This window comes from Rattus norvegicus, chromosome 5 (assembly GCF_021556685.1).
Source record: "Rattus norvegicus strain SHRSP/BbbUtx chromosome 5, alternate assembly SHRSP_T2T, whole genome shotgun sequence".
NCBI classification, from domain to species: Eukaryota; Metazoa; Chordata; class Mammalia; order Rodentia; family Muridae; genus Rattus; species Rattus norvegicus.
This window is the reverse complement of record NC_141538.1, coordinates 171,342,594-171,368,073: the sequence shown is the minus strand read 5'-3', so window position 1 is coordinate 171,368,073 and position 25,480 is coordinate 171,342,594. Positions and strand designations below refer to the sequence as shown.

The 25,480-nt window shown below is 49.7% G+C and overlaps 1 long non-coding RNA gene across 1 annotated transcript; it reads right to left on the bottom strand.

Moving 5' to 3' along the window:
- Positions 1–458: 458 nt before the first annotated feature.
- Positions 459–4,526, bottom strand: LOC102555491 (uncharacterized). Its single transcript, XR_015621378.1, has 2 exons — positions 4,431–4,526; positions 459–955 (listed from the first exon to the last, which is right to left on the bottom strand). It is a non-coding gene; the product is annotated as an uncharacterized LOC102555491 (long non-coding RNA).
- Positions 4,527–25,480: the final 20,954 nt, after the last annotated feature.

The following is a 25,480-nucleotide window of genomic DNA, read 5'->3' as shown; positions in this document are numbered from 1 at the left end:
TTAATTATCGGGCTGTGAAACAGCGTTGCCCTTTCTTAATTTTAGTAGCTAATAAAATGCCGAGCCTGGAGTTAACTACTTCTGGTCCAAACGCCTAACAGTTTGGGCTATTTGAATAGAATATTTTATGAACTGTTAGATATTGCACTATGGTTTTTAAACTCCTCTATGACATATTTCTCTCAAGATTTATTAGGATTTTTTATTTAAAACAATATATTAAACGGGGAAGAAAAAGTAATCTTTGGTAAAATTCAAATATTAGCAAAACATAGCCGTGGTTCTAAAACCTCGCTCATTTGAAGTTCTTCTCTCTCCGCCCTCACCCCTCCCCACCTACCTTCACCATAAAAAAAAAAAAAAGGCAGGCCCAGGGAGCAACGGCCCACAGCTGCATCATTCATTAATTCAACATGTCTTCCAAGCCGACTCCAATCAGGGACCAATCTCAAGGCCAGTTGCCACTTAAGTGATTTTATGGGAACAGAGCAATGAGCTATGATGTCTGAGGACCCCTGGGCGCCTTCCCGCTTGCCAGGCGGTTCTGAGGATGGGCACAGAAGCCCTTGCCTGGACTCCGCCAGAGATCAGGGAGCCCTGACCCTCTCCACGTCCCATTGCTCAATGTCTGGCCCTCAGTTCACGAGAGAGGACTGACCGCTCATTCCTCTGCTTTCCTGATGGCTGCAGAGGACTTGCTATGTGCCAGCACGGTCGTTTCTATCTTGGTGGAATCCATCCTTAGACACAGCAGAGGGAGAGGTGTGAGGCCCAGGTTGCCCCGCCTGGGAGGTAGAAAGGAAGGAGGAGGAGGAGGAGGAGGTGCCAAGGCTGCTCCTCACAGGAAGCACTCAGGTAGTATAAGCTAACTGAGAGAGTGAAGACGGTCCTCAGAAGGAACGGGGCTCCCATGGTGGATTCCATTGCTGGGTAAGGTCATGAGGTTATGCTGGTTCTGGGGAGGACAAAAATGGGGAGAGGCTTGGAACACAGCCTGGTTCTGGGAAGGCCTCGTGGGGTAGAAGCCATGGAAGAAACACAGCCGGGGACCCCAGGGATAAGTATGGCGCCCAGGGCCTCCTGCCTCTGCCTTTGCCCACCTAACAGTTCTCCCTTAGTGACAGACAGCCTTACTCAAGGCTGGAGATGGCACGAGGGCGCTGGTCAGGCCTGACCTCATAGCGTGGGTACCAGACACGCAAAGTGCATGCTTACAGCTTATGGTTACACACGGTAAAGTCAGGACTCCTCTGGAGTCTCTACCGACCATGAGGCATTCCTACCGAGATCTTAAGGCTGAGACTGTCCAGCCATGGTGGCAGGCATGACCAAGGAGAGGGATAAGGGCAGGTGCCCGAGGGGAGGGTGACAAGGGTTGATCGGGACACTGTGCTTAGGGTCAGTCACAACCCAGGGACAGACAAGTGCTCTGGGAGATTTCGTGAATGTCTTCCTGCTCATTCCTGTTTGCATGCAGGGCCTTGGGAAGCATCTGCCGTTCTCCACGGTCACTTTCCAACCACGGGCAAGTCAGGAGGAAGTCATCCTCGTTAATTACAGCCCTCGCTGCTTCCGGAAAGCCTCCTCACCAGCTGCGTGCCTACCCGTCAGCCGTGTGTAGCTAGCTAATTTGTGGGCATTTGAGGCTCTGAGCAAACATCGGCAATGGGAGCCTAGCATCGGGCCCCTAAGCATCCACACGCAGGTTTTTATTGCTCCTCAACCCTCACACACTGGTCAGCCTGCAGGCTCAATACACACAGTCCCCAGCCTGCAGGGTTGATACGCGGCAACAAGGCCATCTTTCTACAGAGCAGGAGGCAACAATAGCCTGGAACTGGCACTGTGCTACCTCTTACCTGGAAGGTGCCAGTGGGTACATAGTGTGGGCCACACCCGTGAAGGGGCCTGGGCTTCAGGGGTGGTCATGGCTACTCTGCTTGGGTGCTCATATGCTGGGAGCCAAAAGGAAAGAGGGCTGTACTGTTTCATCACCCTCTGGACCTGTTCTTCCCCTCCCCCTTCTTCCGATGCCCTTCTTCCCTCCCACTTCTTCCCCTTCCCCTTCTTTCCCTCCTCCTTCCCCTCTCCCTTCTTCCCCTCCCTCTCTGGTCTTGTTGTTTTGTTTGTTTGCTTGCTTGCTTTTGTAAACTCTATTCACCATCCTCCTGCCTCAGCTCCCAAAGTGACAGGGTTACAGTTGAACCCCGCCACCATGCTGCCCTCCAGTCACACTTATTTCGGAGCCATCAAACTGGGAATATACTCTCCCCAAGAAGGAAGCCATGGCGCCAAGCATGGCGAAGCTCTCGCCGCCAGAAAGGGGGTTGGGCTGGTTGTAGGGTCAGAGTGAGTCTCTGCCACTGGGTCGGCCATTTTCCTCAATATTCAGGTATACTCAGAGTCTCAGGCGGGGCCTCATTCAGAAAGAGAAAAGTATAGGCTTATAGAAGAAATTAAGATGAGGCCATACTGGATTGAGGTGGGCTCCAACCCTCAGAACAGGTGTCCCATGAGTGTGGGGAGGAAGCATGGGGACGCTGTCAAGGAGGAGCTTGGTAACAATGGAGGCAGAGGGGACAGCACAACGGTAAGCCAAGGGCTATTGGCAACTGGGAGAGGCTGGAGGAGGCAGGAAGGGTCTTGCACAAAGCATCCCACAGCTCAGAAGCATCTCATCTGGTGGTCGGAGTCTTTCTTAGCAGCAGATGATGGGGCTTCACACGCTTTAGTGACCTTTGACATCCACAGTCTCGTAGCTGTGGGACATCGCAAAAGAGGGGTGGACTATCTCTCCAGAACCCCAACACAATCCACCTCTCCAGGTTGTGCTGGGTGGCGGGATGCCATCAATGTACAGATATGGCTGTCAGCTCAGCCCGATCCAGCCTCTGCTTGAGCAGAGCCGAAAGCCGCCCTGCTGTCTGCTGTGGAGCCCCTCCTGTGGGTTTTCAGTAGTTCAACCCACGCAGCCATAAAGAGAGCAGTGTGGAGTTTGCTGCCCCACAATGGGCCCAGATGGTGGTTGTTGTCGCTTCAGAGGCAAGACTGTTAGTGAGGAAGCCTCCTCGCTGTGGCCATTCTCAGTCCTGAAGTGTCCCGTGAGCTGCATGAAGTTACCCTGGTGCCAGGCAATGCCAGAGACACAGAATCCAAGGGGCGGGAGCTTTACCTGGCTCTCTGGGGTTGCCTGGAGGAGAATGAAAACTTTCCTCGAGGAAGAAACAGAAGGTAGGGACACAGCAGAGCTCTCCTGGGGGAGGGAGCCCTTAGCAGCCAGTGTAAAGCAGCCCCCACACATCTGGCCGTCTTCGAGGGCTCCCCTTACATTCTAAAGTGCCCAGCATGCCCAGGGGATTCTCCCAAATCTCATAAATGCCCTGCTTTGTTTGGGGCAGTGCCTGGGTTGGTTTTGATTTCCTTCGGGCCTGCCCTCCCGTCTTCATGTGGAAGTAAGTGGAGCCGTCTAGGGTCTATTTTGAGTAACCCCTGAGCTCAAAAATACTTCTGGGATGATAAAAGCCTCTCGGATAGGCATTTAACGCTGTCTTCAAAGGCGAAATCGGGATGGAAATAGGACCCGCCACCTTGCAGGATGGAGAGAAGGGCAGGCCTTGGGGAAGTCGCAGGCCCTTAGCGAGACTTGAGGGAGATGGAGCTGAGCAACTGTGGGGCCGGAATTCCAACTCGGGCCCAACGCGTCATCTGAGATTAGAAATTCTGCCGAGGAATAGTGGCAGCCGTGGAAAAAGCGTACTCGGCTGGTCCCAACTCACTCCCCTAGGCCGTTGGCTTCCCCCTCCTCCCAGATCAGCTCTGTCGGGATGGAGGGTGGTGGGCTGGACAGGAGCTGGGCTCTTGCCAGTGAGAGGGTGATGGCTGGGAGGAGCAAGAAGCAGTGAACAGGGAGGGGTCTAAGTGGGGCTATTTATAACCCGGAGCTGCATGCAGACAAGACTGGGAGAAGCCCCCACCACGGCTCTCTCTCCTGCCCCTTCCCAGCCCTTGCCACTCCCTCGGAAGCATCCGGAATGCACTCTGTGGTCAAACATGTCAGGGAGCCTGAGAAGCGGGGGTGGGGGGGGCCATTTCGGCACAGATGGCAGCAGCCCTGTCGGACCCATATGGAGGTCATTACTGGCCTTGGGAGACTGGGTTGGGGGCTCCAATGTCCAAGGTGACAGCCTGAACCACTGAGGATGTGGGGGAGGGTTGAACAGGAAACGGCTAGGCTGGTCAGGAGTCCCATGAAACAGTTTATGGATAGGCCAAGACTGGCAGAAACCAGACCCAAAGAGCAGAGGTCTCCATCCTGGGTACCTGGCCATTGAGGTTGGGTGTCCCCTTAGCAGAGGGGACAGGAAAACCCAGTGCCCTGGATGTGGGGGAACCAGTCCTATGCAAGTACCTGGCATGTGTGCAGTCCTTACCTCTGCCCTCTGCTTCCCTGGTTCGCTCTTCCAGCACCTCTCAGTGTCTCCTACTTCCTCTCCTCAACCACTGGCCTCTGTTTGGCATTTGCTTCTGTACACTTGCCAGGTCCCTCTCTCCGCCTTTTGTACAGCGTGCCTGACCTCTGTGCTCCCTCCCCCACAGCTGTGACACTCAGAAATTTGGTTTAAAGGGGTCTCTTGGTGCCCGAGAAACCTGCTGTGGCAGGCCAGGGTATGATCCGCTGGACAGTCTCTATTCTTCACCGCAGGAGTCCGTGTAAGTCCAAGCTCACAGCCAGGGTCCATTCAGCTGCACTAACCCTGGCTCCACTGTCCTTCCCCAGCAAGGCTGGTACTGTGGTGGAGTCAGCAAGGTCACCTTCCTCTATCATCTGGCCTCCTCTCTGCGAGTCAAAGCCCTGCACTACACAGCCTTTGTGTTTGCCTCAGAAAACTGTAGCTGAGCGGTATGTGTTAAGGACAGACAGACAGTAAAGACCAACACTCTACTGAGGACAGCTGGGGGAAGCTGGCGAAGGCAACTTGAGGAGAAATCATGGAGAAGTGAGATGATAGAGCAACAGCCCTCAGGAGAAGATGTCATCTCAGGGAACGGATAAAGTGGAAAGTTGTTTGGATGGTGTTTTACGAAGGCCGACAGGTGAAGGAACGTTTCACACAGGTGAAAGGCTAAGGCACACTCTCGAAGGAACCTTTCACTGGAGCAGACACAGGAGAGAGGATGTTCTGCTAAACCAAGCGTGTGAAAGAACACATGATGAAGGATTCTTTGCTAATGATGTGCATGTATTGGTCCGCCTTACATTGCATAGTTGAGCTGCATTTGTCAGGGCTTCATAAAGAGAAACGCACACAGGCAAAAAAACAAAAACAAAACAGAAAACCAAAAAACCCCTAAGGTGCTGTGCTGCAGTTTCTTGTGGCTTCTTTGGATTTGGACTGATTGGCAGAGTGATGTCAGCTGAGACAGACACACGTGCTGAGGCAAGACCTGTGGAGGACACATGAGTTTGGAGGGAGTATAAATAGAATTCAACTGGAAGTGATGGGGGACAGGGAGGGCAAGCTTGGCTTGCTCATAGAGCTAGCTGTGCAAGCCTTGTGGTCTCAAGTCTTCTCTGATTTTCCCTTCCCTGAGAGAGGCACAACTTCTCCTGGTGGTCCTCCTGGTCTCTCCTCCTGCTGATTCATGCTGAGGCCGAGGCCTGGCTGTCTCTGCTAGGTCATGTCACCACTGCTGATTCTTGTTTGCCCTCCTGACTCTATTGAACTGGATTGCTGGTGTGTCCACAAAGCGGTTGCGAGTGGATCAAACTGCCGCTGCTGACCTGTGAACTGATCTGTGGATTTCCAGACAACACAGACGGGAGTTGCTCTAAGGAACCTTCCTAAACAGGTCCACTTCCCCCACATCCTTTCTTTTCTACTACCTCTGGTGGGTGGTGGGCTAGAAGAGAGGTTAAAGAGTTTAAGAACCATCATTAAAAGTAGGTTTTGAAAAAATTAAAGTTAGAAAGGGATCTTGGCATTGGACAACACCCACTTCCTCAAACTCATCGAGTCAACCTCTCTGGTCAGACACAGGCGGTCCTGGTGTCCCCCACTCCCATCCCAGGTCATTAATGTCCCAATTAACCACCAGAAACAAGGTAGGTCCTCTCTGGAGGAGGCTAGCATCTTCCTTTTTTTTTTTTTTTCCCGAAGCTGAGGACAGAACCCAGGGCCTTGCACTTGCTAGGCAAGCGCTCTACCACTGAGCTAAATCCCCAACCCCGGGTAGCATCTTTCTTAGTTTTGGTTATTTTAGTGAAACATATAATAATGTCTGGTCTTCAGTAAAAAAAAAATAACTAGACACACAGAGATAAGATGGTATCAATAAAGTCTACGAAAGCAGTGAGCAGTATAAACAGACAGGAACCCAAATATTCAGACACTATTCGGACTCAAACATTATCCATGTTTCAAACGTGAGAGGAGATAAAGTTAACATGTTGGAATTGCACTAGAGAAACCTGATTGGACGATCGAGGACTGAGACACGATAATCAAAATTAAGAACTTAGTAGGTGTCTTGAACAACACAGTAGACACAGATGGAGAGGATTTAATGGGCAAGAAGGCATATGAGGGGGAAAATCTAGACTGAGGCTTGTGGAGTTAAAACTGTGAAGAATATGGAGAACTTAAGATCATGGGATAAAGTGAAACTACACATTTTTCTAATCCAATGCCAAGGGAAAGGCAGGAGAGATCAGACCAGAGAGACCGACATTCATGTTGGGAAATCACTGAAGTCATTCTCAGATTGTTGACTTCTAATCTCATTCAAGCCTTCAGCCCCCTCACAGCTCTGTGAGCGTTGAGGTTTGAGTGTGTGTGTGTGTGTGATACAGAAGTAAAAAGAGAGGACTAGCGAGCATACTACCACCATGCTAATCGATCTTTTTCTGTCTAGCTCAGTGGACAAAGGTGGCCTTTCTCCAGCTCTCTGCCCTTCTTTTTCTACCTCTGTACCTCCTGAGTCATTGTAGCAAACACTGAAAGCTAAAGAACAAGAAGACCATTTAAACCATCAGAAAATGAGATCCTCTACTTTCAACAGATCCAACTAGACCTAACGTTAATGCACAGGAAGCAGAGGAGGATGAAGCAGTCTCGGCTCACACACTGGGGTTCTAAGGCAAGAGGATCATAAGGTCAGGGCGTACCTGAACTATGTAGCAAGAGCCTGTCTCAAGAATTCATCCTGGATTCCTTATTTCTTGAAGTTTGGCCTGCAAATCTCTCTAGCCCCAGCCTAGACTGCTAAGGACCACGAAGATATATTTCAAAAAGAGGTGAGACCAAGGTATTTCCAGCCAACAGAATCCGAGGAGCTGTTGTGATTATAAACACTCCAAGTTTCAATAGAAAAGGAGAGACCTCTGAGGGTCAAGCACGTGGGCAGGGATAGAGGGCGCTTCCTCATTCCAGAGGGCAACATGCTGCCTAGTTTATGTAAATACCAGTTATCGAAACAGAGATGCTTAATGGATTTAAGAAATATACCATTAGGACCTACAATATATGAGGCTATATAGCAACCTTAACAACCTAACGTACGCTAAAGGGGTAAGACGAAATTTGCTAGACATCTTTGTGGCTCCATAAGAGACATTAAATCTGGTCCAGGCAGGGCTGGATGATGTAATCTCCAGGATAATGTCAGAGTGAGCAGAAATCTATGTGTAACTGATATCTATGCAGATAATAGGAGCAGAGAAATAAAAAAAAATTGAATCAACTCAAAAGAAGCGAGACAGGGGAAGAAAGGGAGTGCAGACTCTTCAGGGTGAGTAGAAAAAGGCCAAACATCTCAGCAGTTACAGCAGTGTAAATACAGCAGATGACTTAATTAGGGAAAGGGATTGCCATGGCCTGATACATGTTGTTTATGAAAGGAACAAGACCAAAATCTAAGTATGTATCATTTGTAAAACTTATATTCAGTCTAATGAGAAGGACACAGAGGAGTTGAAATAAAGGCCAAGAATGGTTGCATTAGAAAGCTGGGATGACTACATAGAGAGTGGGTAATGCCATATTTGAGGCAATAAAAAGAATCAACAGAGAGAGGATGAGAGAGGAGGGAAGGGAGAGAGGGCGGAGAGAGAGAGTGAGAGCGAGAGAGAGAGACAGAGAGACAGAGAGACAGAGACAGAGACAGACTGACAGAGACATACAGACACAGAGAGACACAGACACACAGAGAGGGGGGAGGGAGGGAGGGAGGGAGGAAGGGAGGGAGGGAGAGAGAGAGAAAGAGATTGAGAGAGAGAGAGAGAGAGAGAGAGAGAGAGAGAGAGAGAGAGAGGGAGAGAGAGAACTTTCTATGAAGAACTCCCATGCTCATTGGTCAGAGTGATTACATAGTGAAAATGGCCATCCTACCGAAAGCTATCTACAGATTCAATGCAAACCCCATTAAAATTCTTTACAGACCTTAAAAGGACAAACCTAAACCTCATAGAAAACCAAACTACCACCAGGATTGCAATCCTGATCAATAAAAGAATTTCTAAAAAGTATCACCATCCCTGATTTCAAATGGCAACACAGAGCTATAGCAATAAAAACTGAAGCTATGTGGTGGTGGTGCACACCTTCAATCCCAGTATTCAGGAGGCAGAGGCAGGTGAGTCTGAAGCCAGCTTGGTCTACAGAGTGAGTTCCAGGATGGACAAGACTACATACAAAAACCCTGTCTCAAAACAGTAACAGCCAACTAATCAACCAAACTAACAAAGAATGCTAGACACTGTCATAAAAACATTTGTTGGTCAAATAGAATCAAATAAAAGACCCAGACATAAATCGACACACCTACAAATACCCGATCTTTGATAAGCCAGAAACATACTGGAATAGAGGACAATGTGTTCAACAAATGGTGCTGGTGTAACTGAGTGTCTGCATGTAGATCCACACTTATCATCCTGAAGTCCAGTTGAAACCAGATACACTGAGCCTGAAGAGAAAGTGGGGGACAGCCTTGTAGTCATTGGCACAGGAGACAGCTTTCTGAACAGAACGCCAATAGCGCCGGCACTAAGATCAATAATGAATAAATGGGGCCTCATGAATCTGAAAAGCTTCTGTAAGGCAAAGGACGCCACCGTTCAGATGAAGTGGCAGCCCACAGAACGGGGAAAGATCTTATAAAGTCCACATCTGATAGAGGACTAATAGCCTAACTATATAAAGAACTCAAGAAACCCGATCTCAGCAAGCCAAATAATCCGGTTAAAAATGTGGTAGAGATCTAAATAGAATTCTCAACTGAGGAATCTCTACTGGCTGAGAGACACTTAAGCCATCCTTCGCCATCAGGAAATGCAAATCAAAAAGACTCTGAGATTCCATCACCATCGTTGATACTGTCATTGTCATCGTCATCACTGGAATGGCTAGGATCAATAACACAAATGACAGCTCAGGCTGGCAAGGAGGTAGAGCAAGGGAACTCCATCGCTGGCAGGAGTGCAAACTTGTAGAGCCACTATGGAAATCAATATGGCTGTTCCACTGAAAACTGGGCTTTGATCTTCCCCAAGACCCAGATAGACCACTCTTGGCTTCCACCCTCCCAGAAGGACATGGGCTCCAGTACGTTGACAGCAGCTTCATGCATAATACCTACCGGAAGCTGGAAACAACCTAGATGTCCCTCAACTGAAGAACGGACACAGAACACGTGGTATGAAGTTATACATTCTGGGCTGCAATTAGAGAAATAGATTAAGAAAGTGTGTCGCATTTTTCTTAGGTTGTCAAGTATACAATAAGCAGGGTATAAGGCTGAGAATGCTAGCATGGATAAAGTTGCATCTGTGAGGTGGAAGGCCACTGGGGTACAGAATTTCTCCCCCTGCTACAGGACCTTGCACCTTTAAGCTTTTCAACTGGTCACGTAATAGTCCCCATACTATCAAAGGTATTGTATTTTTCTCAAACTCTACTGAGTAAAATGTTATATCTTACGTGAAATACGCATTCACAGTAATATTTAGGCTGATTTTTTTTGCTAAGAAACTAGGTATTATGAATTAACTAAATATTCAAAACCTAATATACACCTAAACATAATGTGATTGTGCATAAAATATACATGCACGTGACTGTGTACATTAGTGTGCAACTGTGTGAGTGTATGTGACTGTGTGTGAGAGTGTGTGTGTGCATGTGTGTGTGCTGTGCATGTGTGTGTATGTGTGTGTATGTGTGTGTGCATGTGTGTACATGCATGTGTGTGCATGTGTGTGTGGTGTGCATGGTGTACATGTGTGTGTGCATGTGATGTGTGTGGTGTGCATGTGTCTACATGCGTGTATGTGTGCGTGTGCATGTGTGTGTGGTGTGCATGTGTGTGTGCATTTGTGTGTGCATGTGGTGTGTGTGTGGTGTGCATGTGTGTGTGTGCATGTGTGTGTGTGCATGTGCGTGTGTGCATGTGCGTGTGTGTGTGTGCATGTGTGTGTGTGCATGTGTGTGTGTATGCGTGTGTGTGTGTGTGTGTGTGTGTGCATGGTTTTGCTAAGAAACTAGGTATTATGTCATAACTGTTATCTTGGTGTTTCCGTGGGACTCCTAACAGTTGGGTGTCTTTGAATCTTGCCTTCTCTTGAGGCTCTCTCCCTCCTGTTGGGTTACCTTGTCCAGCTTCAGTGTGAGAGCTCTTGCCCTGTCTTACTGTATTTTGTTTTGTCTGTTTGGTTGTTGTCCCTTGGAAGCCTTCTTCTCTTTTCTGAAGGGAGGTATCAGGGGAGGGGATCTAGAGGAGAGCCAAGGTCATGGGGAAACTTGGAGGAGTGGAGTCAGGGGAAACTGGTCATGATACAGTAGTGTATGAGAGAAGACTCTATTTTTGATTGAAGAAAAGAGTTCTCCATGAAGATGGACTATGGGCTTTAGGTACATATGTATGCACTCAATAATAGTTTTGGAATCCATAAAGCAAAAGACAACAGGATAAAAGGAAGAGACTGACGGGTACACAAAAAACGAAAGATTTTTCTAATACAAATTGCACTGCAAGTAGCAGGACAAGTAGACAAGCTCTGAGGATGTAGAAGAATTAAATAACACAGCCAGCAACTTTGATTAATGGACATAAATATACCTTAAAACAGGAAAACATCGGGGCTGACCAGATGGCTCAGTGGTTAAGAAAGCCTGCTCCTCTTGCAGAGAACCTGAGTTCAGCTCCCAGAGCCCGCACAGTGGATCACAGCCACCTGTGGCCACCTCTTCACCAGAGGTCATCTTCACGGGCACTGCGCTCACATGTGCACACTCACGCACACGCAAACACGGGTCCATAAATAAAAATAAGACCTTTTTAGAAAGAGAGAGAAAACAAAATTTTAAGTAAAGTCCGGCACACAGTGTTTACAAATTAAGATTATGCAAGAACACAAAACAATTTTCAAGCACTTTAAAGAACCAAAATCGTAAAAAGGACGTGGTCTGATCACAAGGAACTATGATTATTTGTGAAAAAAAGAAAAAAAAAGCGTAACAAATAATCTTGAAAGGTTGGGAATTTATAAAGCTATTTTTAAGGATAGCATGTCATCTAAAGAAATCACACTGGAAACAAAAGTTTTAAAAATTTATTAACAACCAAATGCATTACACCTGGGCGGGAGGGAAGGAGTTAACTCACTAACAGAAAGACAGACTGAAAATCAATTATGGATGCAGTTATTTCAGGAAACCAGTTCTGAAACCAAAGGCGGCAAAGGAAATAAAATAATAAAGAGAAAAATAGATAGAAAATTAAAAGCAAGTACAGCTGCCTCAGACAGCAGCTCTGAGGTGGAAATCCTGCAGGGAAAAGCTCAGGTCTGCTTAACTTCCCTGTTCAAACCCACCGACGCTCAGGAATGACTGCCTTCCCACACAAACGCCTGCCTCCAGAAAACAGAACAGGAAATCTTTTTCCTCGGTGTGCTCCGTGAACCCAGCATAATTCTAATGGCAAAAACTTACATTCCGAGAGAAAATTTTCATACCGATCTACCAGCCACCTCTGAAGGTGGGTCTAAAGACTGCCTAACCTGGCTGGGGATTTAGCTCAGTGGTAGAGCACTTACCTAGGAAGCGCAAGGCCCTGGGTTCGGTCCCCAGCTCCGAAAAAAAGAACCAAAAAAAAAAAAAAAAAAAAAGACTGCCTAACCTTAGGACACGTCTGAAGCTCCATCACTGGCTCTTCTGGGCTGACTGCACTGAGGTCCAGGCTAGCCCTACTGGGGCAACTACAGTAAAGTCAGAACTAGTTCATCTGGAGCAACTGAACTTTGGAAGCTCTACGACTTCACCTTGTGACTGTCCTTGGCCAGCTCTCTGACTGGAGATAGCCTCTGTGCCTTTCATTCAGGAGAAGGTAGATTGTGGATCATGCTGGCGCTTCTCCTACCCTCGCTTGGGAACTATGTGGTCAGAGGCAGGGCCGGTGACATCAACTGAAAGCCATTCCTCATGGGACAGCAGGTAGATCAGGCACAGGGGAGGAAGGAGCCTCTCTGTCTTGCATTGCCACAGTGGCAAGGCCAAAATCATGACTGTGTTAGACAAATGCCACTTCCTACGCCTGCAGGTACTCACCAACAGTGTGGATCTCCCACTCCGAGGCATCTCCAGCTCATACCAGTCTCGAAGAGCCTGGGAAGGGCCTATATCCAGGGCCCTGTACCATTCCCTCAGAGCACGCCTCAGCTGCTGTGATGTGGGCTGGCTACAGCTTCGATCTGGTGACTTCTCAGGTAAACTTCCTGGGCCTGGACGGGACTCTCACTTGAGATCTCACTCTCAGAAAAGAAGCAGACAGACGGGGCACAGCCTAGAAACACCTAGACATTTTCCTCCATCACTGTCACCCCCTGGGATGCCTCTAGGTGACAGTCACTGCTGTCTGGATGCCCAGGCCCTAGACACACACTGCTGGCCTACCGTGAACCCCAGCTTTCATTTAAAATCTGGAGGAAGGAGCGAGTGTAAGGACAGGTGATGCAAACCTGGAAGAACTAAGGTACTAGGCTTCATCCCACCTCTCTCCTCTCTCCTTGTAGGCGTCTGAGGACTTGCTGCAAGCCCTCCTGTAGGTACCCCTGCCAGGGTCATAAAGTTCCTGGAGAGACATGACCTCTAACGTACCCCCAAACAGGAGACTTTATTCACACACGATAAAGCAAAGCCTCTTCCACAAGAAGTTGTGGCAACCTGAAAGACCAGGTACTTCCTTGGGGTCCAAGCCCCATGGCTGTGGATGACTTGTAGGCCTCTGTATCTCTGGCCCTTGCTCATGGGAGGAGCAAGGTGGGTCTCTGAGCGACACTTCCATTTCCCTCATGGCTTACGGTCATTTGATTCTAAGCTGCTTTGACATAGGAAGGCCAGGTTTGCACAATTCAACCATAAGTGTCTACTCCTTCAAGTTACTTTTGGCCAGGAAACGGGGAATCCAATATAGGGTGACAATCTGCAGGTACTTTGATGGATCCTGGTCATGGCCTGGGCCTCAATGGACTCTGGTTGGACATTTGTCCTCTCTCCGATGGGCTGCATGGCAGTAGTAGATCTCCAGAAGTCTTCCTGGTCTCTAACTCCATTAGCAAAGATAGATCAAGGGGTTCCAAGATTCTCCACATCCTCCACAACTGTCCCAGGGTCAGAGGTCACCTTTCAGGAAGCCTCTTTATAACGGGCTGAATTAAGCTCCTTTGCCCATCTGCTGAAGTTCTGAGCCCCCCAAGACCCTAGGATATGGCTGTACTTGGAGACAGGGTCCTTACAAGACTACTCGTGTTGAAACAGGCCATGTATCAGGCCCGAGACTTGTGTCTGTATAAGAAGAAGCCACAACAGTATTTTAGGACCCTTGGAAAAGACAGAATCTACCAGACATAGAAAAAGATCTTGGGAGAAGCCGGAACCACCATGCCTCAGCTGCATACTCCAAGCTTCCAGGATCGTGAGCGCCCACTGTGTGCGGGTAGATCACCCACCCTCCAGTGCTTCACTATGCCCAGCCAGAGCTGACCAATGCCCCCTCAATGCCCCCAGCCTAGAGGACTAAACAGAGGAGTCCCTGATGCCAGGCACAGCTGCCAAGGAGGGATGGCGCTGGGGGCGGGAAAGGGTGGTGTAATAATGTAGTGTAAACAGGATCCAGACACAGGGTGTCGCTAGCTGGTCAAGCAAATATTTGCTTAGAGCTTTGTAAAGGTGAGTAACGCACAGGCTCCCATCCTCACGGAGCAGACGGGCTATTAGTGGAATTAATAGTCACTTAGAGAAGCTAATGAGAACATATGCGATCATTAGCACTGTTGCTTAGCAGACACTTGTCGCCTCCCATTGTGGCGGGGCGAGGCAGCTTCCCCCCTGTGCACTGAGGCGTGGCCCCTGTGACATCTCTGGCCAAAAGGGGTGCTGGTGACACGGTGTGACCAGCACCAGAGGTCTCCTACCTGCTGATAAAATGCAGGCGTACACTGTCCTGCAGCCAAGCCCTTAGGATGCACACTGCTGGGGTACCATAAGCCCACCCATGGCCTCAGGTAGTTACCTTGCCAAAGCAGGCGGGGCAGGCATTCCCTCCAACCCGGTTGAGCATAAAGGCCATGGGGAACCTATCTCTTGAGGGTCTTTTCTACAGGGTTTTTTTTTTTTACCTCATCTGGGACTTTTGGAGGATAAGAAGGACCATGCCAGCATCAGATCCCGAAAGTCTTCCTAGAAGGAGCACACACAACCATCATATCCTAGAATGTTGGACCACAATTCGAAGGTGGGGGTCCTTAAGTACATCCTGTCAACCCAATCTAGCTCACTACTATTCAAACAACCCAACCACCATGAGCCAAGAGTTCCTTCAACAGTTTTAAATCTACAATATATGTGTATATTTTATGTGTGTGTGTGTATGTGTGTGTGTGTGTGTGTGTGTGTGTGTGTGTGTATCAAAGAAAACTTTCATTCCGTGAAACCTTTATGTGAAACCCAGGTTGTGCTGGCTCTGTGCAGTTAGCATGTAGCTGCCCCTGTCACCCTGAGGTTTTCCAGTAATCGTGTGCCCACTATCCATCCAGCCACTCTTTCCACCAAGAGGAGGAAATCTTGAGTCAAAGTATGCTATTACCCTCTTGTCAACTGGCTACACACTTGAGACATCAGAGACCTCTGCAGAGCTGAGCTGTTGGCGCCCTAGCACAAGGAAACAAAAGCATTTCCCCACGAACATCTAGGGGAAGGACCCTCTGTGTGTCCCGAGCTTGCCCATATGTCTGTTGTCCTCCTTCCTGCCTGCATGTCCCCTGAGCACTTTCCATATGCAGTGTATGTGCTGAGAAAGATGAAGCACTAAGAATTGTCTGTCCATCCATTCAATACATCCTTCCATCCATTTATCTACTCCCTCATTTACCCATTCACCTACCTATTCATCTGCCCATTCATCTACCCATTCACCTGCCCATGCAACTGGCCATGCATCTACCCATTCACCTACCCATTCATCTACCCATTCACTTGCCCATGCATCTACCCATTCATCTACCCATTCATCTGCCCATTCACCTGTCCATGCAACTGCCCATGCATCTACCCATTCACCTACCCATTCATCTACCCATTCACTTGCCCATGCATCTACCCATTCATCTACCCATTCATCTGCCCATGCATCTACCCATTCATCTACCCATTCATCTGCCCATTCACCTGCCCATGCATCTACCCATTCATCTACCCATTCATCTGCCCATTCATCTACCCATTCATCTACCCATGCATCTGCCCATTCACCTGCCCATGCATCTACCCATCTACCTGTTCACCTGCCCATGCATCTACCCATTCATCTGCCCATTCATCTACCCAGTCACCTGCCCATGCATCTACCCATTCATCTACCCATTCATCTGCCCATTCACCTACCCATTCACCTGTCCATGCATCTACCCATTCGTCTACCTATTCACCTGCCCATTAATCTACCCATCTATCTACTCACTCATTTACCCAACATTCACCCACCTGTCCCCTGCCCATCATGCATCTACTTACCATCCATCAATTCATCTATGATCCTCTATCCATCTACCTACTATCTAGAGATCCATCCACTACTCACCTGTCCATCACAGATCTATCATTAATCTACCACTGCCCACACACACTCATGCATTCTCTTATCCATCCAAACACCCCAAAATCATCCATTCATCTTGCCACTATCTCATCACCCACATCCCCAGCACCCATATATTTTGTTATTTATTTATTCACTTTACATCCCAATGTCAGCTTCTCTCTTCTCTCAGTACCCCTCATGCAGAACCTCCCCTTATGCCTCCCTCCCCTTCTCCTTTGAGAGGGGGAGCCCTCCTCTAGGTATCGCCCTCCACTACCTCCTGGCACACAGGATTGCTGCAGGATTAGGCACCTGCTCTCCCACTGAGGCCAGACAAAGCAGCCCATTTTAGGGAAGAAGATCTATAGGCAGGCAGGTAACAGATTTAAGGACAGCCCCTGCTCCTGTTGTTGGGGACCAAGCTGCTCCTCTGTTACATCTGTGCAGGGGGTCTAGGTCCAGCCCATGCTTGCTGTTCAGTTGGTGATTCAATGGAAGCCTCCAAGTGTCCAGGTTGACTCTGTGAGTCCTATGGAGTCCCTGTCCTCTTCGGGTCCCTCAATCCTTCTCCCAACCCTTCTGTAAGATTCCCCAAGCTCCATCTAATGTTTGGCTGTGGGTCTCTGAATCTTTTTCCATTGGCTGCTAGGTGGAGCCTCTTGGAGCACAGTTATGCAAACGTATTATTAGCAGTGTCAGGGATAGGTCTCAATTTGGGGCAGTCGCTGGTTGGCCATTCCCTCCATCTCTACTCTGTCTTTGTCCCTGCATGTCTTGTAGGTAGGAGACATTTTAGGTTGAAGGTTTCATGGGTGAGTTGCTGTCCTTATTCATCTACTAGGAGTCCTGCCTGGCTATAGGAAGTGGCCACTTCCAGATCCATATCCTTCACTGCTAGGAGTCTCAACTAGAGGTGGACCCATAGACCCCCCAGGGCACCTCCCCTATCCCAGGTCTCTGCATGTGCAAAACATTGGCCCCCTTTGCCAATTTATTGCTCATATACTTACCATCTAGCCATCCACCTGTTATCTAACCATCAACCCATCCACCTGCCCATCCTCTTACCCACATCTGTTCATTTATACACCATCCATCTACTCATCCATCCTATCGTCCACTTATTCATTCCTCTATGGACCGTCCATCCACCCATCCATTCCCTCCTCTTCTTATTTATCCATTCATATTCCATCTCTCTATTCTTTCATCTGTCCACTCACACCACCACCCATTGACTCATTCACACCATGACACATCCACTCACACTACCACCTATCCACTCACACCAAGACCCATTGACCCATTCATACCATGACACATCCACTCACACCACCACCCATCCACTCACACCACCACCCATTGACAGATTCACACCATGACACATCCACTCACACCACCACCTATCCACTCACACCAAGACCCATTGATGGATTCACACCATGACACATCCACTCACACCACCACCTATCCACTCACACCACCACCCATTGACGGATTCACACCAACACCCATCCACTCTCACCACCACCTATCCACTCACACCACCACCCATTGACGGATTCACACCATGACACATCCACTCTCACCATTCTTCTATCCACACCCACCCATTCACTCATCACCCATCATCCTCTCTCCATCTGCCCATCCACACACCTGCCCATTCCAGCCGTCCACACATTCATGCTCGACATGTTCATTCAGCGAATGTTACTCAAGGGTCCATTTGCCAAGCTCCATACTGGCTGGCTCAGGACACACTGCAGGGCTAAAAGATGGATCTCTGCTTTGAGGAACATACACACACGGCCTATTCTTTCTTCATGAGTTAATGGAGGGGGCTGTGGAAATGGCTCAGTGCATGAAGTGCTTGTTATACAAAGTGAGGATTGGCATTCAGATCTATAGGATCCACATAAAAGCCAGGTAGGGTATAATCCAAACCTGCAGGGGTAGAGACAGGAAAGCTCTGGAGCAAGCTGGGGCAGCCATGTTAGCCAAACCTGGATTATGAGAGAGAATTACGTGTGCTTTTGTGCACGCGCGCGTGTGTGCACGCGCGCGTGTGCGCACGCGCGTACACACACACACACACACAGAGGGGGTAGGGAGAGAGAGACAGAGAGACAGAGACAGAGAGAAGAGAGTGACTAGGAAGGTGTCCAGCACCAACTTTAGGTCTTCACCCCCCACATGCATGTGTACCCCACAATGTTCCTCAGGGAGAACTGTTCCCCAGGAAACTTTGTCCCCCATGCTCGGATAAGTAGTGTCCCCGAAAATTCACCAACAGTGCACCCTCATCTGGAACTTAGGTTAAAAGGAGCCGTGCTGGATTCAGGTGGGTATTTAAACCAGTGACTAGAATCCTTATAGGATTGACTTTTGAGCTGCAGAGGAGACACACAGAGAAGACAGAGCTGAGAGTCCAAGGGCCTGCACATGCTGAATGCTGGCAGGAACCCCAGAAGCTGGATGGGGAGAGAAAGGAACTTCTGGCCCCACAGATTCGTCAATGTTGCACTTCCGGTCTCCAAACTGTGGAGAATGAGGTTTTGTTGCTCTAAGGCACCCACTTTTCAGTACCTGGGGTCGTGACCCATGGGAAGCAGCCCCAAGCCCAGGCGTGCCTCCCCTTTGCTGGGCATGGCTACCTTGCATGGGGCTGCTGCTAGCCCAGGATGCGGCAGCTCATCATGGAGACTGAACTTCTTCACACTGGGAGGCAGGGGGCAGAACTGGCTTAGCACAGCATAGGCCCTTTACAACTTAGCACAGTGAAGGTGCTTTACAACTGATCTTCCCACTTACTGGAAACTAGCTATGCTTAAGTAACTTTTATCTTATTTTTAACTTTTCTGTATGTGGTGTGTGCATGTATACACATGGATGTGTGTGTGTGTGTCAATGCACATGAGTGTGTGTGCATGTACATGTGTGTATATGCATGTGTGTATGTGTGTATGTGTGTGTGTCATTGAATGTGTCCACATGTATACATGTGGATGTGTGTACAAGTGTGTGTCAATGCATTGCGTACATGTATACACATGGATGTGTGTGTGCAAGTATGTATGCATATTTATGTGTGTCAGTGCGTGTGTGCATGTGAGTGTCAATGCATGTGTGTACACGTGGATGTGTGTGCAAGTGTGTGTGTGCATGTGTGTGTGTCAATGTGTGTGGATGTATGTGCAAGTATGTATGTGTATATGCATGTTTGTGTGTGTGTGTGTGTGAATGAGTGCGTGCACATAAGTGTGCAGGCCCTACATTGATGTCTGAAATCATCTTTGATTGCCCTTCCATTGTATTTATTGAGGCAGAATCTCCCAATCAAATTCAGAGCGCATCGATATGGTTAGTCTCGCTGACTAGCTTGTTCCTGGTCCAGTCGGCCTTTATGCTGGTTTCTTGCGATTACACACTTGGGTCCTCATGCTTACCCAGTAAGTACTTTAACCATTCAACCCTCTCCCCAGTCTACACCCTCATCTTCTCAGACAATCTGCCTCTAGGGACCTTGACCTGGCCACTTCAACCCACACCGGGTCCTGAACACCATAGTTTCTTCTACCTCCAACCCCTGGCTGCTCACTCTGGCAACCCTGATGAAGGCTGAGGCTCTGAGGATAAGATGTCGGGCATGAGGTCCCTGCCTGCCTCAGCACTGAGACTGGGGTGAGGGGATTCAGTTTCCCACTCCTGCAGATGATTTAGAATGGATTCGGAGGCCAAGGAGGTCGTCCTGGAATGCTGGCTAGACAAAATAATGTATCAGAAAATTCCAAGCGGCCTTCGGTCACAGCTAGAATGTGACTGGTGAAGCCTTTCCCAGCCGGGGAATGGGGCTCTCTTGGGGAGGTGCCTTCCAGCTGGAACTGCCTGGCTGGACTCCCACCTCTGCCATTGACTCTTGGTCCCGGCTTGGTTCAGAGCCCAGAGGAGAGGCCGACAACAATCTGCCGTGCTTAGAGCAGCCTCTACCCCTGTTGCTTGAAAACATCCTGTGAGGACTCACGCGTGACAGACCAGGTAGATTTGGAGCTCTGAGGCTCCATTCGCCAGGGCCAAGACTACTGTGGTCCCTGGCAGCGGGAGCTAACAGACAGAGCAACCGTTTCTCCTCACAGGAAACCTGGGGCAAGGCCTTTGGGAGAAACGATGGTCATAACCCAGTGGCAGAGAGGTGACCCATGGGCTGTGTTCAACCAGATGACGGCTCCCCAGATGGACTCCATCTTTCCCCCTCTGGTTGTAAACAGCTGTAGACCAAGATGCACCACACTTGCGCAACTTGACCAACCCTCGTGCCCAACTAGCAGCTACAGGGCATGACCACCTGTGGGGTTGGTAGCCATCTTTCTGGAAGAGGGAGTGCTATAGGGTCAGGGGATTAACAGCACCTTTAGCTTCCTCCCATCTGAGTTCGTCCAGGTAACATTCCTCCCCATAGATCTACTTCTGCACCTCCTGAGGATCCACAACACTCTCGAAATTAGAATAAAAATCCGGATGTGTCCTAACAGGTGGTCTGGGCCACCTGGGCCGCTCTCTGACAAAATAAGATGGTACCCATACCGTCCCACAGTGAGCGGATACTTAGTGTGCTCTGTGCCCTGCAGGGCCTGGCCAAACCCAGTAGCGAAATGAGTTGGGCTTCGTGGTCCTATGGGATGCTACGGGGCTTACATGCCCCACACTCTGAGGGCAGCATGCGGTCCTCACAGCGGAAGTAAACGAACAGGTCCGTGCCACAGTGACACTCAGGTGGATGCTGGCTTGGAAACCATCCCGATGGGACGGGAGGGAGTTTTAACTTAGAAAAGAGGCCCCTTTTTCTTTTTTGCATGAGTCACTTTCCCGGAGCGTGGAGAGATGGGCAGGCGGTTCTTATCTTTAAACCCCATGTACTTAACGCTTATTAAAATCAATACCGTCCATTAGCCGGCTCCGTTTCCATTTTTAATCATTTATTGATATACGGCCTGTGCTTTTATAGGACTAAGCAAATTTCCGCTCTCCATGTTCCTCTGCAGCCCGGGGGCAGGCGGTGCGCGGCCGCGGGACGTAAATGTTTATTTACTGCCTGCTTCCTGATTGAGAACATACCTGGTCCAGGCCTTCAGATGGCTTTTACACGGGGGACTCGGGCCACTTCCTGTTCTCCAGACACACAAGGCCATTTTTAAGGAGCATAATGAAAGCAAGGCATTGTGGCCACAGTCACAGGCCGGGCGGCCGAATGGGCGGCAGAGCAGGACACAGAGGGTTTGCTATTTATCAGCTCACTTGCTTCTTGCTGGGGGGCAGGGTGAGCTGTTCTCAGCCGGGGCTGTGACACCTCCCTGCACATCTATTGCTCTCCCCTGAGATTCAACAGGCTCCAGCCTGTGGCTTTTTGTCTGGGAGGTGACCCACGGCGGGACCAGGTTTCCGAATATCCGTTTGCGGAAGAGGTCCGTTGGTCCTAAGGATGATGATGTCCGTCCCCTCTCACCATCCTCCCCACACACAACCCAGCCCACCTCCTGTGTCTTGTCTTACCTCCCAGATTTCTCTGAGCTTCAGCGAACTGGCAAGAGGCTGAGCCCAAACTGTCCGAATGCATCTTCATATCAGCCGCTGTGTTCTGTCTAGGGAAGAGATAGAGGAGATTCTGCAGAACTGAAGCCTTCCACCTTAACATCTCCTAAGGATGTATGGGTGAGATAGTTGACAGTGTAGAGAGACAGACGGATGACGGGACTGTCTGGCTACAGACGAGGGGCTCCAAGACCTGGGGCAGATGCTCCTCCTTAAGGTCTTTACCCTTATTTGTCCAGAGGTATCTTACCCTCAGTCCAAGGTGTGCTGGCCTCTAACTGCCCCAGGAGGCTAATGCTCACCCACTTGGCGAAACTCAGATTCACCCGGCTGCAAACCAAGCACACACCCAGATACAGGTGGGTGGTTTCGGAGGGCATCTGACAACATTCATTCTCTTCCTGCTGAGACTGCTGGAGCCCATGCCTGCCTCAGGGCTGTCAGACTCTCTGTGCCAGTGGGGGGCTCCAGCCATTGAGCAAAAGGAGGGACACCCAGGCCCCAACCATTTCCAGACTCCCAGGAACTCTGGGTGCTCTCAGGGCCTCCTGGAGTGAGGTGGGTGGATCTGGTGGCTATGTTTCACATGTACAGAATCAGCTCTTCCCCCCACCCCCTGTATTTTGGTTTTGTTTTTATACCACTCTGTGGTTTGTGAGGAAAATACAGTTGCTGCTAAAATAAGCTGAAAGACACTTGTCAGCCAGGATACCTTCTTGGCCTCACACACAGGAGACCGAGGCAGAGAAAGGAGCTGGGGTCTCACAGAGGCGTGTCCTGGAGATACTCTGACTTTCTTCAAGAATGTGCCCCCAATTCCCAGCTGCTCCTTCATTAGGGGCTTTGACTGGGGGCAAGCATGAGAGGAGAAGGGCCCTCTCTTCGCCTGGGCATGCAGACATCACCACAGGCATGCCAAAGGCACACTACCGGCCACCCAACTCAGGACACCGGGCCAGCAGTTGTGGGTTGTACGCGCATCTGTGATCGGTGGCTTCATAAAACGCCTTCTAATGAAAGTAACACACACAGAGGGGCAGGCAGCCCAGGATGCGGGGCCGCACGGTGAAGAAATGCGCTTGTTAAAAATGTGTAATGAGAGACAGAACAAATCCCCAATATCGGCCAACGCCGTCGTTAAATCCCTTAATGATAGGGGCATTTTCTCTGGTGTGCCGCACAGTTTGTTATAAACCTCTCTGGCCTGGCGGAGTGGGGGCGGGAGGGTGGGATAAGAGGGTTGTGGGTGGGGGGGTGGCTGGCTGGAAAAAGTCTTTCCTGGAGGCGGAGGTCAACCTTGCCGCATTTCCCCTCAGCTTTGCCCTCCTGTGCCTGAGCTGGTATGTTGGGCTTCAACTCACTTTAGAGCTGCCAGGAGTTGACCACTGAGATTCACTGGGTGCTGGCTAGGTATTTGAACCCAGGTCTGGGACCATCTTTTCCTTATGGCTTAATCAATCTACCAGAAAAGGCTCATGGGTCAAGTTCAGTTGTCCCAAGGGTGTGGCCCAAAACGCCCATAGGAAAGGGCTCTCCTGGAGTGTGGAAACTGGCCACTGACTGTGGAGTAGGGACAAGAAATCACCTGAATGTTCAGACCCCAAGAGATGGGTAAGAGTCAGAGCCTGTGACTCGGGGTGGTACTTGGTTTCTGAAGCCTGTGTGACCACCAGCAGGTGCCTCAGGGACTGGGAAGATTTACTGTTGTCAGGCTCCTGGCTTGGGGGGTCTAGAAGGGAATGAGCACTTTGGCTGGGCTCAGTTTACTTCCCAGCATCTGTTCCCTTCTTGGAGCATAGCCTACTGCCTTTTTGAGGGGTCATACATGTCTCTTCTTGGCCTCTATGGTTCTGAGGCAGGGGCCATCCCTGCTGTTGTGAGGTAGAAGCAGAAGCCGTGCAAGTGTGTGTGTGTGTGTGTGTGTGTATATGAGTGTGGTATGTGTGTGAGTATGTGTGTGAGTATGTGTGTGTATGAGTGTGTGTGTGTGGTGTGTGTGTGTGTGTGTGGTGTGTGTGTGTATGGTGTGTGGTGTGTGTGGTGTGTGTGTGGTGTGTGTATGAGTGTGTGTGTGTATGAGTGTGGTGTGTGTATGAGTGTGTGTGTGTATGAGTGTGTGTGTGGTGTGTGTGGTGTGTGTGGTGTGTGTATGAGTGTGTGTGTATGGTGTGTGGTGTGTGTGTATGTGTGTGTGTGGTGTGTGTGTGGTGTGTGTGGTGTGTGTGGTGTGTGTGTGTATGAGTGTGTGTGTGTATGAGTGTGTGTGTGGTATGTGTGGTGTGTGTGTATGAGTGTGTGTGTATGGTGTGTGGTGTGGTGTGTGTGTGTGGTGTGTGTGTGGTGTGTGTGGTGTGTGTGTATGAGTGTGTGTGTGTATGAGTGTGTGTGTGGTGTGTAGTGTGTGTGTGGTGTGTGTGGTGTGTATGAGTGTGTGTGTGTGTGTGTGTGTGTGTGTGTGTGTGTGTTATGCAGCCTTTAAACCCTGGAGAGTTTTAACAACCCTGGTTCTTCCAAGCACAGGGTTGGGTGTGGTTCCTGCCTCTTGCAACTCCAAGAATTTGACCCTGAAGGGTCTTTGCTTCTGTCCCAACCCCACGGGTGGGAACAGGCTCCATCACGATGGCCACTTCTAAGAACAGGGCACATTTTCCTGTGAGTAGGGACATTGGTTTCAAAACAGAACGGGGAGTCCTACACGTGTCCTGGGAAGATATGGACACATCTTTATATTGTAGGTGGCCTCAGACCATATGGTTGTGAGTGTTGGGTGGCTCCGTTTGGAAGTGGCAGGATATATGACGAGGGAGACACTGGGGCTGACCAGGACCCCATGGCATCTGGCCCTCACCCCAAGGCTGATGATCAGACTTAGAGGATGTCAGCTACCTGTTGTGAGACTGAGATGGGGGGCTGGGAATGTGTCCAGCAGAAGCCTTTGCCTTATACACTTTCCACACCTCTGCGCCTTCTCCTGGGTGCAGCTTCAAGACCAAGGAGAATGTTATATTCCAATTCTTAGGGTTGGGGTACAAAATTCACATATGATGCCTGAGGGGCAAAACTACATTTGGGAACTTCAAGACCCATGGTGGATGTTGCAGCCCTGTGTCCTGCCTTTCCCCTGTGCCCTGCCCCTCCCCCGTCCTGCCTCTTCCCTGTGTCCTTCTCTCCCATGCTGGGCTGGGTTTGCTCTGCATCCCCATCCAGGACTCCTTCCTGGAAGAAGACACAGGTGTGCTTAGTGGAGACAGGTGTGTTGTCTACTCCTCATTGCTCTCTCTTGGGGTCTGGCTAACACACCAGGCTCTGTCTGGGAAGGTAGGGCTGGGGACTCTTGGGCTCCCAGGCTCCCATGTCCACACAGAAGTCCTCAGAATTCGATTACCCACTGGAGCAAAGCAAAAGCTTCCTCACCAGAGGTTCATGAGGGACCCATGCACATACTTCCAAGGGCCACATTCTGGAAAAGTTGAAGGAGGAGGCTGGTGGTTTTTGTCTAACCATGATAGCCACATCTGGGAGTTGAAAGCCAGGGTGTGGTGCAAGCCCTGCTCTTCTCTGAGGTGGTGGCTGGTTTTCTTTTGTGCCTCAGTTTCCTTAACTGCTCTGTGTAGCAGGCAGAGCAGCTGGGAGGTGCTGTGAGGCTGTTCTTCTGTGTAGATGCCCTTGGTGAGGAAAGAGCCCATGAGCAGAGACTGGCAGGGGCCATTTTCCTTCCAGGGAGGTCAAACCATACTCCAGATCCAAAGACCTGAGGCAG